The 13,680-nt window shown below is 46.1% G+C and overlaps 1 pseudogene; it reads left to right on the forward strand.

The window, feature by feature from the left end:
• The first annotated feature begins 607 nt into the window (after positions 1-607).
• On the forward strand, positions 608-725 carry LOC126089607 (5S ribosomal RNA; annotated as a pseudogene).
• The last annotated feature ends 12,955 nt before the right edge of the window (positions 726-13,680 follow it).

The raw sequence follows: 13,680 nt of genomic DNA on the forward strand, positions 1-13,680 counted from the left end.
CAGGTAAAAATATCCTAGATAACAACAAATACCGTAATGTTTCTGTACATTCCCTGTAGAAAGTGACAAAATGCCGCTAGATGAGATTTTTTATACTGCGTTTTCTATTTCGTGTCGACAGCACGAGTGATGCTACGTGCCGACGGCAGAATCCTCGCCGCAGCAGCCATAGCCGCCGAGTCGGCTGCCGCCACAGCTCACGAGGCAGCCAGCGATCGCAAGAAGAGCCCATTGTTATCGTCTCGTGACTTCATTGTCACTTAGAAAAAAAATCTATTGTAAAAGTAAAGTGCAATGCAGTATATCATGTTGAACGCTCCACTTTCAGTTGGGTCTTAATCTGGTTTACACACACGGTTATTACGCTTGCTGTATACAGTATATGTGACTCTGTATCCGACAATAATAAATTATAAGGAGCGCAAGTATCGTCTGTGGGGGAACAGGGCGCTGTACGCAGCCCGATGTTTGTGTCATGTAGCGCTGGGCTACGTTAATTTCCGGAGATGGTCGCCTTGGTCCAGTGAAACATGTCGCAACGACTAGAGTTACATGCGACTTGCGGCTGCTGCACAGTATTAATTTAACAGTTTGGTTATACTACGCTGGCAACGGCCTTACCACAGTGGATACACCGGTTCCCGTGAGATCACCGTAGTTAGGCGCTGTCGGGCGTGGTCGGCACTTGGATGGGTGACCATCCAGGCCACCATGCGCTGTTGCCCTTTTTCGGGGTGCACTCAGCCTCGTGACGCCAATTGAGGAGCTACTCGACCGATTAGTAGCGGCTTCGGTCAAGAATATCATCACGACGACCGGGAAAGCGGTGTGCTGACCCCACGCCCCTCCTATCCGCATCTTCCACTGAGGATGACACGGTGGTCGGATGGTCCCGGTAGGCCACTCGTGGCCTGAAGATGGAGTGGTTAGCCGGCCGGAGTGGCCGAGCGGTTCTAGGCGCTACAGTCTGGAACCGCGCGACCGCTCTGGTCGCAGGTTCGAATCCTGCCTCGGGCATGGATGTGTGTGATGTCCTTAGGTTAGTTAGGTTTAAGTAGTTCTAAGTTCTAGGGGACTGATGACCTCATCAGTTAAGTCCCATAGTGCTCAGAGCCATTTGAACGGAGTGGTTATACTACACTGAGAGAGTTTTTCCTATCCAGTGCTGATATTTCCTATTAAAATGAAATAATTTTAAGCATTTAATGAAAATGCCAAGGGCCCTTTCGCAGTGGTAACACCTGTTCCCGTCACATCACCGACGTTAAGCGCTGACGTGCTTGGCTAGCACTTGGGTGGATCATCGTACAGGTCTGCCGACTGCTACTGGCAAGCAGGATGCACTCAGCCCTTGTGAGGCTGACGCCAATTGAGAAGCTACTTGATTGAGTAGTAACAGCACCGGTCACGAAAACTGACAAAGGCTGGGAGAGCGATGTGCTGACCACATGCCCCTTCGTATCCGCATTCGGTGACGTCTAAGGGCTGAGGATGACACGGCGGTCGGTCGGTTCCGTTCGGCCTTCAAGGCCTGTTCGGACGGTGTTTGTTTTTATTTGCTTGTTATTTAATGAAAATAGCCTACGAAGCGTATTCGCTTGAATGAAATACGCTGCTAGACAATCGCTAAGGAACATGTGACACTTGCTTAGGAACTACTGCCAATTGATATGGAACAACCGACAGTTGCTATGGAAGACCATGTAGAGGGCGAGGCGTGTTAATTGCAGCGAAGCCTGTACGCGAACGCTGTGTATGCATTCGACATTTCGTGCAGTACCGTGTGTGACGGAGGTTGTTGTGGAACAGACTCGTGCGGCATTCCACGTGGTATGGCAACATTTCTGCAAGACATCATTCTGAGTGCTTATGTTCATTGACGAGCACTTGAACGGCTCGAAGCTGGTCAAAGTGTAATGGATGTGTCCAAAAGTGTCATCTCACTATTGAAAAAGGCCGCTGAAGGTGGAAACGTATGCGGAAGCATACCGGTGATGGTAAACGGAGCGCCACAACGCAGGAGGAGCGATACAGAGCCCCAGTGGCGAAAACGAACAGACATCTGACTCCTGGCCGGTCGCTGCAGACCTTACAAACCGCTACCGATATACGCGTCACTGCCAGAACCTTTTCGCGATTAAATCAGGCTGATTTGTATGCTCGGAAGGTTGTTAAATGCATCCCATTTCAATCACACCCTTGTTGAGAAAGAGTTTGTTGATGCAGGAACTACGTTGCTTAGCAACAGTGGTCCAGAGTGTTGTTCTCCGACGAATCCCGCTTCACTACGACAAGTGATTCTGGCTACCAGTTAAAATGGAGGGAGAGGGTAACACGTTACACCCCATAGAATGTTCAAGAACGTCATCGTATGGCCTAGCCGTTATTAGTGTGGGCGGACATTATGCACAATGGCCAAACACCGCCGTATATCTTTGCGTGAGGTACCGTTACAGGACAGAGGTGTTGTAGTGAGATCCTACATCTACATCTACGTGATTACTCTGCTATTCACAATTAAGTCCTTGGCAGAGGGTTCAATGAACCAGTTTCAAGCTGTGTCTCTACCGCTCCACTCTCGAACAGCGCAAGGGAAGAACGAGCACTTGATTTTTTCTGTGAGACCCCTGATTTCTCTTATTTTATCGTAATGATCATTTCTCCCTATGTAGGTGGCTGCCAACAGAATGTTTTCGCAGTCGGAGGAGAAAACTGGTGACTGAAATTTCATGAGAAGATCCCGTCGCAACGAAAAATGCCTTTGTTTTAATGATTGTCACGCCAATTCACGTATCATGTCTGTGTCACTATATCCCCTACTTCGCGATAATACAAAACGAGTCACCCTCCTTTGAACTTTTTCAATATCATCCGTCGGTCCCACCTGATACGGATCCCACACCGCACAGCAATACTCCAGAGCAGGGGTGACAAGTGTAGTGCTAGCAGTCTCTTTAGTAGACCTGTTGCACCTTCTAAGTGTTCTGCCAATGAATCGCAGTCTTTGGTTTGATCTACCCACAACATTATTTATGTGATCGTTCCAGTTCAGTATATTTGTAATTGTAATCCCTAAGCATCTAGTTGAATTTACAGCCTTCAGATTTGTGTGACTTACCGCGTAAACGAAATTTAGCGGATTTCTTTTAGTACTCATGTGAATAACTTCACACTTTTCTTTATTCAGGGTCAATTACCCCTTTTCGCACCACACAGGTACCTCATCTAAATCATTTTGCAATTCGTTTTGGTCATCTGATGATTTTGCAAGACTGTAAATGACAGCATCATCTGCAAACAATAGAATAGGGCAACACAGATTGTCTCCTGTGTCGTTAATATAGATTAGGAACGATAGAGGGCCTATAACACTTCCTAGGAGAAAGCCGGATATTACTTCTGTTTCACCCGATGACTTTCCCTCTATTACTACGAACTGTGACCTTTCTGACAGGAAATCACAGATCCAGTCGCACGACAGAGGCGATATTCCAAAGCCACACAGTTTGGTTAGAAGACGCTTCTGAGGAACGGTGTCGAAAGTCTTCTGAAAATCTAAAAATATGGAGTCAATTTGACGTCCCCTGTCGATAGCACTCATTACTTCACGAATATAAAGAGCTAGTTGTGTTCCGCAAGAACGATATTTTCTGAATCAGTGCTATGTGTCGGTAAATCTTTTATTTCGAGGTACTTCATAAAGTTGGAATACAGTATATGTTCCAAAACTCTACTGCAAATCGACGTTAGTGATATGGGTCTGTAATTCAGCGGATTACTCCTATTTCCCTTTTTGGGTGTTGGTGTGATTTGAGCAACTTTCCAGTCTTTAGGTACGGAACTTTCTGTGAGCGAGCGGTTGTATATAATTGCTAAATATGGAGCTATTGCATCTGCATACTCTGAAAGGAACCTGACTGGTATACCATCTGGACCGGAAGCCTGGCCTTTATTAAGTGATTTAAGCTGCTTTGCAACACAGAGCATATCTACTTCTGTGTTTCTCATCTTCGTAGTTATTCTGGATCACGTCCGCCTTTGTTCAGTAATGCGGTAAGTTTCGACTTTCTGTTTGTGATTAACAATTCCCGCCCACACAGGACCGCTGAGGCACCGGACGCTCTGGAAAGCGAAGATATTGAACGTATGGAATGGTCTGCATACTCTCCGGACATGGACCCTATAGAGCGTGTCTGGGATGCTCTTGGCGGACGTGTTTCTCAAGGAATTCCCTCTCTCCGAGCCGTGCAAGAACTGAAACCCTCCTCGAGAGAGGAATGGAACAATATCCCGCAAGGATTCCTCAACAGCTTGGGAGCCAGCACGAATAATGGGTGCAAAATGCGCATTATGTCCCGAGGAAGGCGTATTCCTTATTGAGAGTCCGATACCCACCTTTATTTTTCGAGTCTGACCTGTGTCAAACATGTGTGCCTTATATTGCTTTCTCATTTCTCGTTATAAATTTATGACTCCACATCTATTAAGTATGTATTCTTTGTCACGTGGTCCACCACTGCCTGTGATTATTTCTGTCCAACAATGTCTCTGTTCATTAGCAATTATGAAGCAGTGTATTAAGAAGAAAAGTCCAGAAGAAAAGAAGTAATTTTGAAGAGCCATCCAGACATACGGAGGATTTTTGCAGAAACGTAACGAAAAGGATTCCTTAAAAACAAACCGTCATACACGGGAGACGCACAAGGGATTAAAGTGAATCTGCTTCGTTCTTACTACGTTTAGCACGCTTGCAACGAAAAAATGCAATTTATTGTAGTACGTTGCAAAGCATTAGAATTAATACGGACTATACAGGGTACAAACTATAGTTCCGAACACGGTCGTAGTAAGTGAACCAAACCTTGAGAACCCAAATATAACGCCGTGGTGGGTAAAATTTATTCTGCACGGTCTCCAATGTATTAACTGTAATGCTCTTTGTGATCCCTGAAATTTTCCCGGTGTAAAGAGTATTCTATGAAGTTTCGGGATTGTAGCCGTGTCACGTCGACTTCCCGCCACGATATTTCGGCTGACAATCATTCAGCCATTTTCAGGTGAGTGTTTTGCACTCGACAATGCTAGTTCACATTGCTGGCTTTATACCGAAACTGGCGCAGAGACGCACGCGCAAAGGCAGCCGCTACATTCGCGTTCTCCGTCGAGTTTCGCACCCTCTTCGAATATTGCTCCATGTCTAGCGAGCAGGCGCCTGTGTAATGTGATATACATGCGCGCTCTCTGTCGGAATGTACACTCGCGGAGTTTAAACTGAGACGTCAAAATTAATAAAATTGACTGTCTCTAGACGTGTCATTGGTCATAAGATGTTCTCTTTCGAAAGAAATTAAAGAAATCACCAGATCCCACGCCTTTGCCAGTTCAGTGCCTCCATCGACATTATTAAGATCTTGTGCTAACGTATTTCCACCGATTACTTCAAAATTAAATCCTAGAAAGATCTGGTCGAGACCAAGATTTCCGTCGCAGAGATAAAAAATGTTTCAAATGGCTCTGAGCACTATGGTACCTAACATATGAGGTCATCAGTCCCCTAGAACTTAGAACTACTTAAACCTAACTAACGTAAGGACATTACACACATCCATGCCCGAGGCAGGATTCGAACGTGCGATCGTAGCGGTCGCGCGGTTCCAGACTGTAGCGCCTAGAACCGCTCGGCAATAGAGGCCGGCTCCGTCGGAGTGTAACCCACGGAATATCCTGCGGAGATGCAGTTCTGTGCTATAGCTGACTTAGGGGCTGCGAAAGGCAAGTGTGGCGATCATGTTCAACGTATCTTTCACGCACTGTTTCCCTTGTCTGACCAATGTGGCTTTGCCATAGAGGCAAAATATTCAGTAGATTCCCGACTTCCACAATCTCAGACTGTCCTTTACCCATCAGAGAAGAGTACAAGTCTTTGTAGGTGAGCAGAAATTACTTTTATTTGATGTTCCCTTCAGCCCAATTTCGACGAAATATAGCTGACTTACGGGAGGACCGCCCTAGAATTGAACCACTTCTCTTCTTTATCTTATTGGGGGTCACGTTTAATCTTCCTTAAAGCTGATGTGAAGAATATCCATTATTTTTTAACATTGATTCTAGGTTTTCTAGCTCCTTTGCAAGGCTGTCTCCACCAGACACAACATGTGCTCGGTGCACCAGCGTTCGAAGGACGGCCGTAGTTTGTGATGGGTGATGGCAGCTACTCGCCTGCAAATACAGGTCTGTATGTGTGGGCTAAAGGCAAACAGAATGCCCCAATGATCCAGCCACTTGCCGACCGACGAAGGTGACCAGAAAAGTTCTTTGTTCGGTTCTCCTGAATGACTGCATTGCGTTACTGCAAACAGTAGCAACGACTACAGGGGTAAAGTGATTCTGTGCCGGCGGCACCGCTGGTTTCCGTCCGGGCTGGCGCTCACATGCGCTCGTGGCGGCCAGCGGAGAAGTAGTGCAGCAGCGATGCGGCGGCGAGCAGCAGCGCCAGCTTGCCGGCCAGCGCGGCCAGGTGCAGCAGGCCCCACAGCACGTGCAGCGCCGACACGCCCGACACGCCCACAGCCACCGCCCCCGCCGCCCCCACCGCCTCCGCAGACCGCACCGACGTCTCCTGCTCGCTCAGCTCGGGGCCTGCAACTACAACAATCCCCTGATTTGCTAACTGTTCTGTTACGACTGACGAAGGACTCTCCTTCAAGACCCGCGTACAAACTGCAAGAGACAAGACAGAAAAAAAAAACACAGAAAAAAAACGATGTACCACGAAGGAATTATCCAAATAGGACGGAAATCAGTAGATGTAATGTCATGCACACGCAATCATTGCAATTTCAGAAAAATTGAGTGATTTACTCGAAAGAAAGAGTTTCACGGATTGAGCAAGTAAACAACGTCTTGGTCTGACTCTCGTTCTTATGCAAGCAGTTATTCGGCTTGCCATTGGCTGAGTTGTTGTATGTCCTCCTGAGCGAAATCGTGCCAAATTCTGTCCAACTGATGCGCTAGATCGTCAGAATACTAAGCTGGTTGGCGAACTCTGCCCATAATGCACCTAACGTTTTCTGTTGCGCACGGATCCGGCAACCTTGCTGGAAAAGTTAAAGTTTGTCAAGGTCAAAGACAAGCAGTAGAAACTCTAGCCGTGAGCGGGCAGGAGCTATCTTGCTGAAATGTAAGCCCAGGTGGCCTGTCATCAAGGGCGACAAAACGGAGAATAGAATATCGTGGTCACACTGACGTGCTGTAAGTGGCCGTGAATGACAAGCAAAGGAGTCCTGCTATGAAATGAAATGTCAGCCCAGACCATCGCTCCTTGTGAAATGATATTAACTCAAGACCCTAAGCTGTCGACAATCGTTGATATACATCACCGGGGAGAGTTGAAAATGTATGCGCCGACCGGGATTCGAACCCGGGATCTCATGCTTATAAGGCAGATACTCTATTCATCTGAGCTACCAAGGGCAAGGAGGATAGTGCGATTGCAGGGATTTATCCCTTGCACGCTCCCCGTGAGACCCACATTCCCAACTTAATGCCCACACATTACATTCGTAGTGCCCCTGCCCATTACACTCATTACTCGCGGCAGACAATCTTACCGAGTCCCGTAAGAGTTCGGGAAATGCGTGTGCATCCAGCATAGAAGAAGAAGGTCAATGGCCGGGTTAGCCTTAACTATATGAAGATGGTATCTGTTGTTTCGGACATGTCCAAAATAACAGATACCATGTTCATATCGCTCCTTGCTGTCGCGCCGTATGGTGGACGACAATCAGGTTGGTATCCTACCACTGTCCAGGATGTCTCCAGACACGTCTTCGCTGGTCATCGAGGCTCAGTTCGAAGCTGGACTCAGTGCGACTGACAATTCTACTCCAGTCAATGAGAGTCCGACAGCACTGCACACGGGCTGCATCGTGTACAGTGGTCAATGGCAGTCGGCGCAAGAGGTGCCATGAGCTCAGCCCACTTTTCTGTGAAACGCCTATTAACAGTCCTAGTGTCACTGAAGCACCAGTTGCACTTCGGATCGACGGTAATGATGAATCCGGGGTTCTGAATGGGTCCCTGACGACTGCCTGGTCATCACGCCCTGTTGTCTCTGTAGGTCGACCGCTCCCATTCGACTGTTTCCGACCTGACGCTGTGTTCAGCCATAGTCGAATAGTAGCATCGCGCGTTTTCCAGTGTCGAGCTATTCGCAGACTTCTCCAACTGGCTTCTTCGAGCCCAACTACGCGTCCTCTCTCAAATGCTGATATATGAGTATATTGTTCATGCATGTCTGCAAGGCATAGTTACTGTTCAACTGAGTACACGGAGTGAAACTCGCAAAGACTTTATGACCTGCTATCGACGTGTCACCTATTTACTATCCTTGCCACCTGCGCGGTGAAATTGCACTGCGTCGCCACACATTCACCCATCGGCCCCAAAAGTTTAGAATTTTGTATTTTCGGTCGGTAACTGCATGAATATCAATTTGTAGCCAATTTGCATAACTGCTTCGTGACCTGTCGTTTTTCTTTTTTTTATGTACTTGAAAAACTAACAAGAATAAACAGTATAGATTATAGGCTGCCACTAACACACGTGAGAATGTTCCACTGCGCAATATTTGAATCCATTGCATGCTTCACTACAAGCACATGCGCGCATAAACTCCGCTGGCGACAAACAAAACCACTACTGTGACGCGCTAGTGAAAGGTTGTGCTCGTACAATCTTCAGGCTCCTTAGAACTACATCGCTCTTTCCAAACGACATTACCGTTAAATACCACGCTGCAATCTATTGGATTAAGATGGGCTTCAGGGACAAAATAATAGCGACCACAGGAAAAGAGATCACCGACGAGTACCATCTTAAAATACAGCACGTAGATACATGGCGAATGGAGTGGGTCAAAAGCGATAAGGATTGGATAGTGTATGGTTTCTTCCCAGACATAGATTAGAAACAAAACCCTGCCCCACGTCGTGGGAGTATATATTTCCTACTAACAAATTTTATTCATCCAACACACATCATATGAACATGTTGAAACGCATCAGTCTTTTGCTGGATTGTGACGTCTCACAATTTCATAAAGTTTAATTTAGTTCATGTCAAGCTGAGTCATACTCCTGACGATTAACAAATATTTAATGCTGATTATAGGTAAAATCAGTGACTGCAAAGATTAAGCCGGTAATTCCTGCCTTAATATTTCCTCTAATCTAGTGTTAGTTGCTTGTCGCACATTTTAAAAAAAATGGTTCAAATGGCTCTGAGCACTATGGGACTTAACATCTATGGTCATCAGTCCCCTAGAACTTAGAACTACTTAAACCTAACTAACCTAAGGACATCACACAACACCCAGTCATCACGAGGCAGAGAATCGCACATTTTAGCTGGGTCCTGACGAGCTGGAAATAGTAACACTCGCAAGGGAGCGCGGACCGCCTCTCAATAGAAAAAGCGCGAGAGGACGCGTCCGGAATGGTCGCCGAAAGCAGCCATGGGCCACTCATTGTCAAGCTGAATTTCTGGCCATCCGAGCCAGCACGTTTTTCTGCTAGCCATGCCCTGTGCGGTATGCGGTCAAAGTTTTAACTAAAGAGGTTCTATAAAGAGAAGTAACGAGAATCTAGCCATGTGCTGGTCATATCGCAGTTCTAAAGAACGTACTGTTATCCGACTGCCTGCTTCTTAGAACGCAGTGGTGTGAGAGGCTGATAGTAGATAACGATCTGAACTGACTTGTGGAAATAGACACACGTGTGTTTCGTTTAGCAATTCTTCTTTCTTTGTAAGGGCGGTGTGCGGACATTGCAGCGCCTCTCCGCGCAGGGTAAACTGAACTAGGAAATAACTGGGAGATATTTCATTGGGTAACCTTTAAAAAGAATCATAGAGTGAGAGATAGGGCGGACGCATCTCAGTATTTCGGGAGCAGCAGAGCACCTTCCTGGCTGCACTGAAGATTGAACTGAGGAGCGGGAGGCTTACACCAGATTTTTTAAAGACATACACGGGGAGGTACCCAACTGTATAAAACTTTTCCTAGGTGAGGAGTTAGCTCTTTAAGAAAAATACCATTAGTCAGTGCTTAGTGGGGATTATCTGTTGGCTAAAGAGAATTTTGCGGATTTGCAGAGCGCAGCGAGGATGGAATTCTGTTCAGGACACGCTGAAGTTTAAAATATAGTCGAGGACATTTGATTGTTCGATGTCCGTGAATGTTAATTTTCATAATCTCTGTGCTTCACTGATCTCAGTATTATTCTGTCATTACTCTAATTTTCATGTACGTAATGAGTCTTGCATACACCATAGATTTCAACTGCTCCACAACCAAAAATCCAAGATAGGGGAACTAGCTGGCCAGTGTACTGGACTTCCCCGAACTATTAACTATTAAATGTCTGTGTAAGGTGTTCTCGGACATTTCGGAGAAAATTGGTTGGTGCTCCTTCATACATGAACTACATCTCCAGCCGTTGTCAGAATTGTACCTGTTCTAGCAGGACAGGCAAGTTGTTTGAAAGGAACTGAAGGTAATTTGCACCAGTTGACCTGTTTGATAGTATATGAGGTACTATTAGTCTATCGCCAATAATTCCTGCTCATACATTAACTGAAAATTGGCGCTGGTGCCTTGTTTCATCAACTGCATGTAATTTTGTATCAGCCCACACTTGTTAGTTACGAAAACTGACAATCTCATATGGCGAGAAACCAGCCTCGTTAAGCAAACTCGTCTCTGAAAATTATCTTTGTTGTGAAAAGTGGATCTTGATCACATCTTCACAAGGGCCATTGACACGACTGCATTTTGGTAGGCTTGTAGCCAAAGGGCTTGGACATGCTGCACATGATATTGGTATAGTAAGTGTTCATGAAGAACCACGCAGAGCCGAGAATGACTAGCCCCGACACTGAAATTCTACGTACACTGGTCGCTGTATCTTCTGCCACTCCTCGTAATACTAGCCTCTCCACGACAGGAGTACAAATTGTGCGCGTTCTGCCACGAGCCGCAATGTTGATGCTACGAGATCAGAATCTGCTAATCACTGTAGTAGAGACACTACCCACGTGCGGGCTGGCATTATCTTGTTGAAACGTTAGCTCAGGATTGCCCGTCATGAAGAGCAACAAAACAGGGTGTAGAATATCGGTCTACGTACCGCTGTGTTGTAAGGGTTCCGCGATGACAACCAAAGGAGTCCTGCTGTGAAAGTAAAAGACACCCCAGACCATCACTGCTGGTTGTCGGGCCGTATGGTGAGCGACAGTCAGGTTGGCATCCCACTGCAGTCTGAGGCATCTCCAAATGCGTCTTTTCTGGTCATCGGGGCTCCATTCGAAGCATGCCTCATCAATAAAGACAACTGTTTTCCAGTCAATGAGGCTCCAGCCCGAAGACTCATCTCGAGACCCGTTGTGTAGCGGCGGGATACCAACCTGACTATCTACTGCTGCGTGGCTTGACAACCAAGATCGATGGACTGGAACGCTATTTTTTTTTCATAGCAGAACCCCTTTGGTTGTCATTCTCGACATCCTTACAGCACAGCGGTACGCCGGCAATATTCTCCGCCCAGTTTTGTTGCCTTACTGGGCTTACATTTCAGCAAAGTGCAAAAACAGAAGAACAGTTTCAGACAGCCAAGATCGTCATTGTACAGCATTTATTGTGACGACCGGTTTCAGCAAACTACGTTGTCAGTATCAAATCTGCAAAGCATGGATCAGATGTAAAGGTGTGTAATGCAGTTTAACATAAATGTGGACTATACAATGAGCCGGCCGCTGTGGCCCAGATGTTCTAGGCGCTTCAGTCCGAAATCGCGCTGCTGCTACGGTTGCAGTGCAGGTTCTAATCGTGCTTCGGGCATGGATGTGTGTGATGTCCTTAGGTTAGTTAGGTTTAAGTAGTCTTAAGTCTATGGGACTGATGTCCTCAGATGTAAATCCCTATAGTGCTTAGAGCATTTTTTTTTTTTTACTATACAGTGGAATATAACGTATCTTCTCCGACACATTTCACTGAATCTTGACCAAATGCATCTTATATCGTATCCTAAAGAACCATATTTCGTGAACACGAAAACAAAGTTATATCAGCAAGTCAAGCATAAAACAGCTATCATATAGAACAACGAACATACTGTACTGATTACAGAAGCTCAAAAAAAATCGTTCAAATGGCTCTGAGCACTATTGGACTTAGCATCTGAGGTCATCAGTCCCCTAGAACTTAGAACTACTTAAACCTAACTAACCTAAGGACACCACACACATCCGTGCCCGAGGCAGGATTCGAACCTGTGACCATAGCGGTCCCACGGTTCCAGACTGAAGCGCCTAGAACCGCCCGGGCACAGCGGCCGGCCCTACACAAGCTCATGTTCGTACACTAGTAGAACGAAGACTGAGATTCTCAAGTAAACATCATAGATATTACAACCAGCCACAAGGTGACGCTGTGGTAGTAGTTACAAACAAAAATAAGTCGTGTCTTTTCCGCTGATAGTTGCACCGTATAATTTGTGACGTTTACGTGGCAAGATTGCACTCTGCAACATCGTTTGGCGAAACAGTGTGTTTCCGCGTGTCACTGTGGCAGGAGCTCAGTGCTTGGTGTTTGGTGACAATGTACCGCTATTCTGTCGAACAGCGCTAGTTTCTTGTGAAACAATATTGGGTTACTGGTTCCATTAAAACATGTAAGCGAATGTATGTTGAACGATTTGGTGATCAGCATATGCCGGCTAAATGCTGCATACAAAAGATAGTGAACAAGGTGGAGAGCAGTGAGACGGTGTTGGATCTTCACGGTGGGGGACGGCCGCGATTACCAGAAGAAAAAGTGACTCACGTCAAACAACGATTGTTGGCCTCTACTGCAAAGTCTGTTCGACGTTGAATGTTAGGCGCAGATGTCACAGAGCTGTGAAGAAAGCTCGCTTGTATCCATAGAGGTTTATAGTTGTTCAGGAACTGAATTTCAATAACCAGAACAAAAACGTTACGTTTTGCCACTCGTTTCAGCAATTTATTGCTCAGAGACCAGGAATATTGCCGTACACATGATTCAGTGATGAGGCGTGGCTCCACCTTGATGGCTACGTAAACTCTCAGGGTACACGTTTGTGGTGTAATGAAAATCCACATGCACTGATCGAACAACCCCTGCATTCACAAAAGATTGGCCTGTTTTGTGCAGTATAACAGGGTCGCATCATCCGACCAATTGTAAGTAGGCTGTTTAGGTTTTTATGTTGGTAACGCCACGTAGCGCTCTGTATGAAAATCACTGACTGTGCTGTATGCAGTCTGTGGCTGGTTGGCATTGTTGGAATATTTGCTACTGTAGTGTTGGGCAGTTGGATGTGAACAGCGCGTAGCGTTGCGCAGTTGGAGGTGAGCCGCTAGCAGTGGTGGATGTTGGGAGAGGGATGGCAGAATTTTGAGAGCGGACAATCTGGACGTGTGTCCGCCAGAAAAAGGAAATTTGTAAGACTGGATGTCATTAACTATATTATGACTTTTGAACATTATTAAGGTAAATACATTGTTTGTTCTCTATCAAAATCTTTGGTTCAAATGGTTCAAATGGCTCTGAGCACTATGCGACTTAACTTCCGAGGTCATCATTCACCTAGTACTTAGAACTAA

This window comes from Schistocerca cancellata, chromosome 6, assembly GCF_023864275.1.
Source record: "Schistocerca cancellata isolate TAMUIC-IGC-003103 chromosome 6, iqSchCanc2.1, whole genome shotgun sequence".
Classification (NCBI taxonomy): Eukaryota; Metazoa; Arthropoda; class Insecta; order Orthoptera; family Acrididae; genus Schistocerca; species Schistocerca cancellata.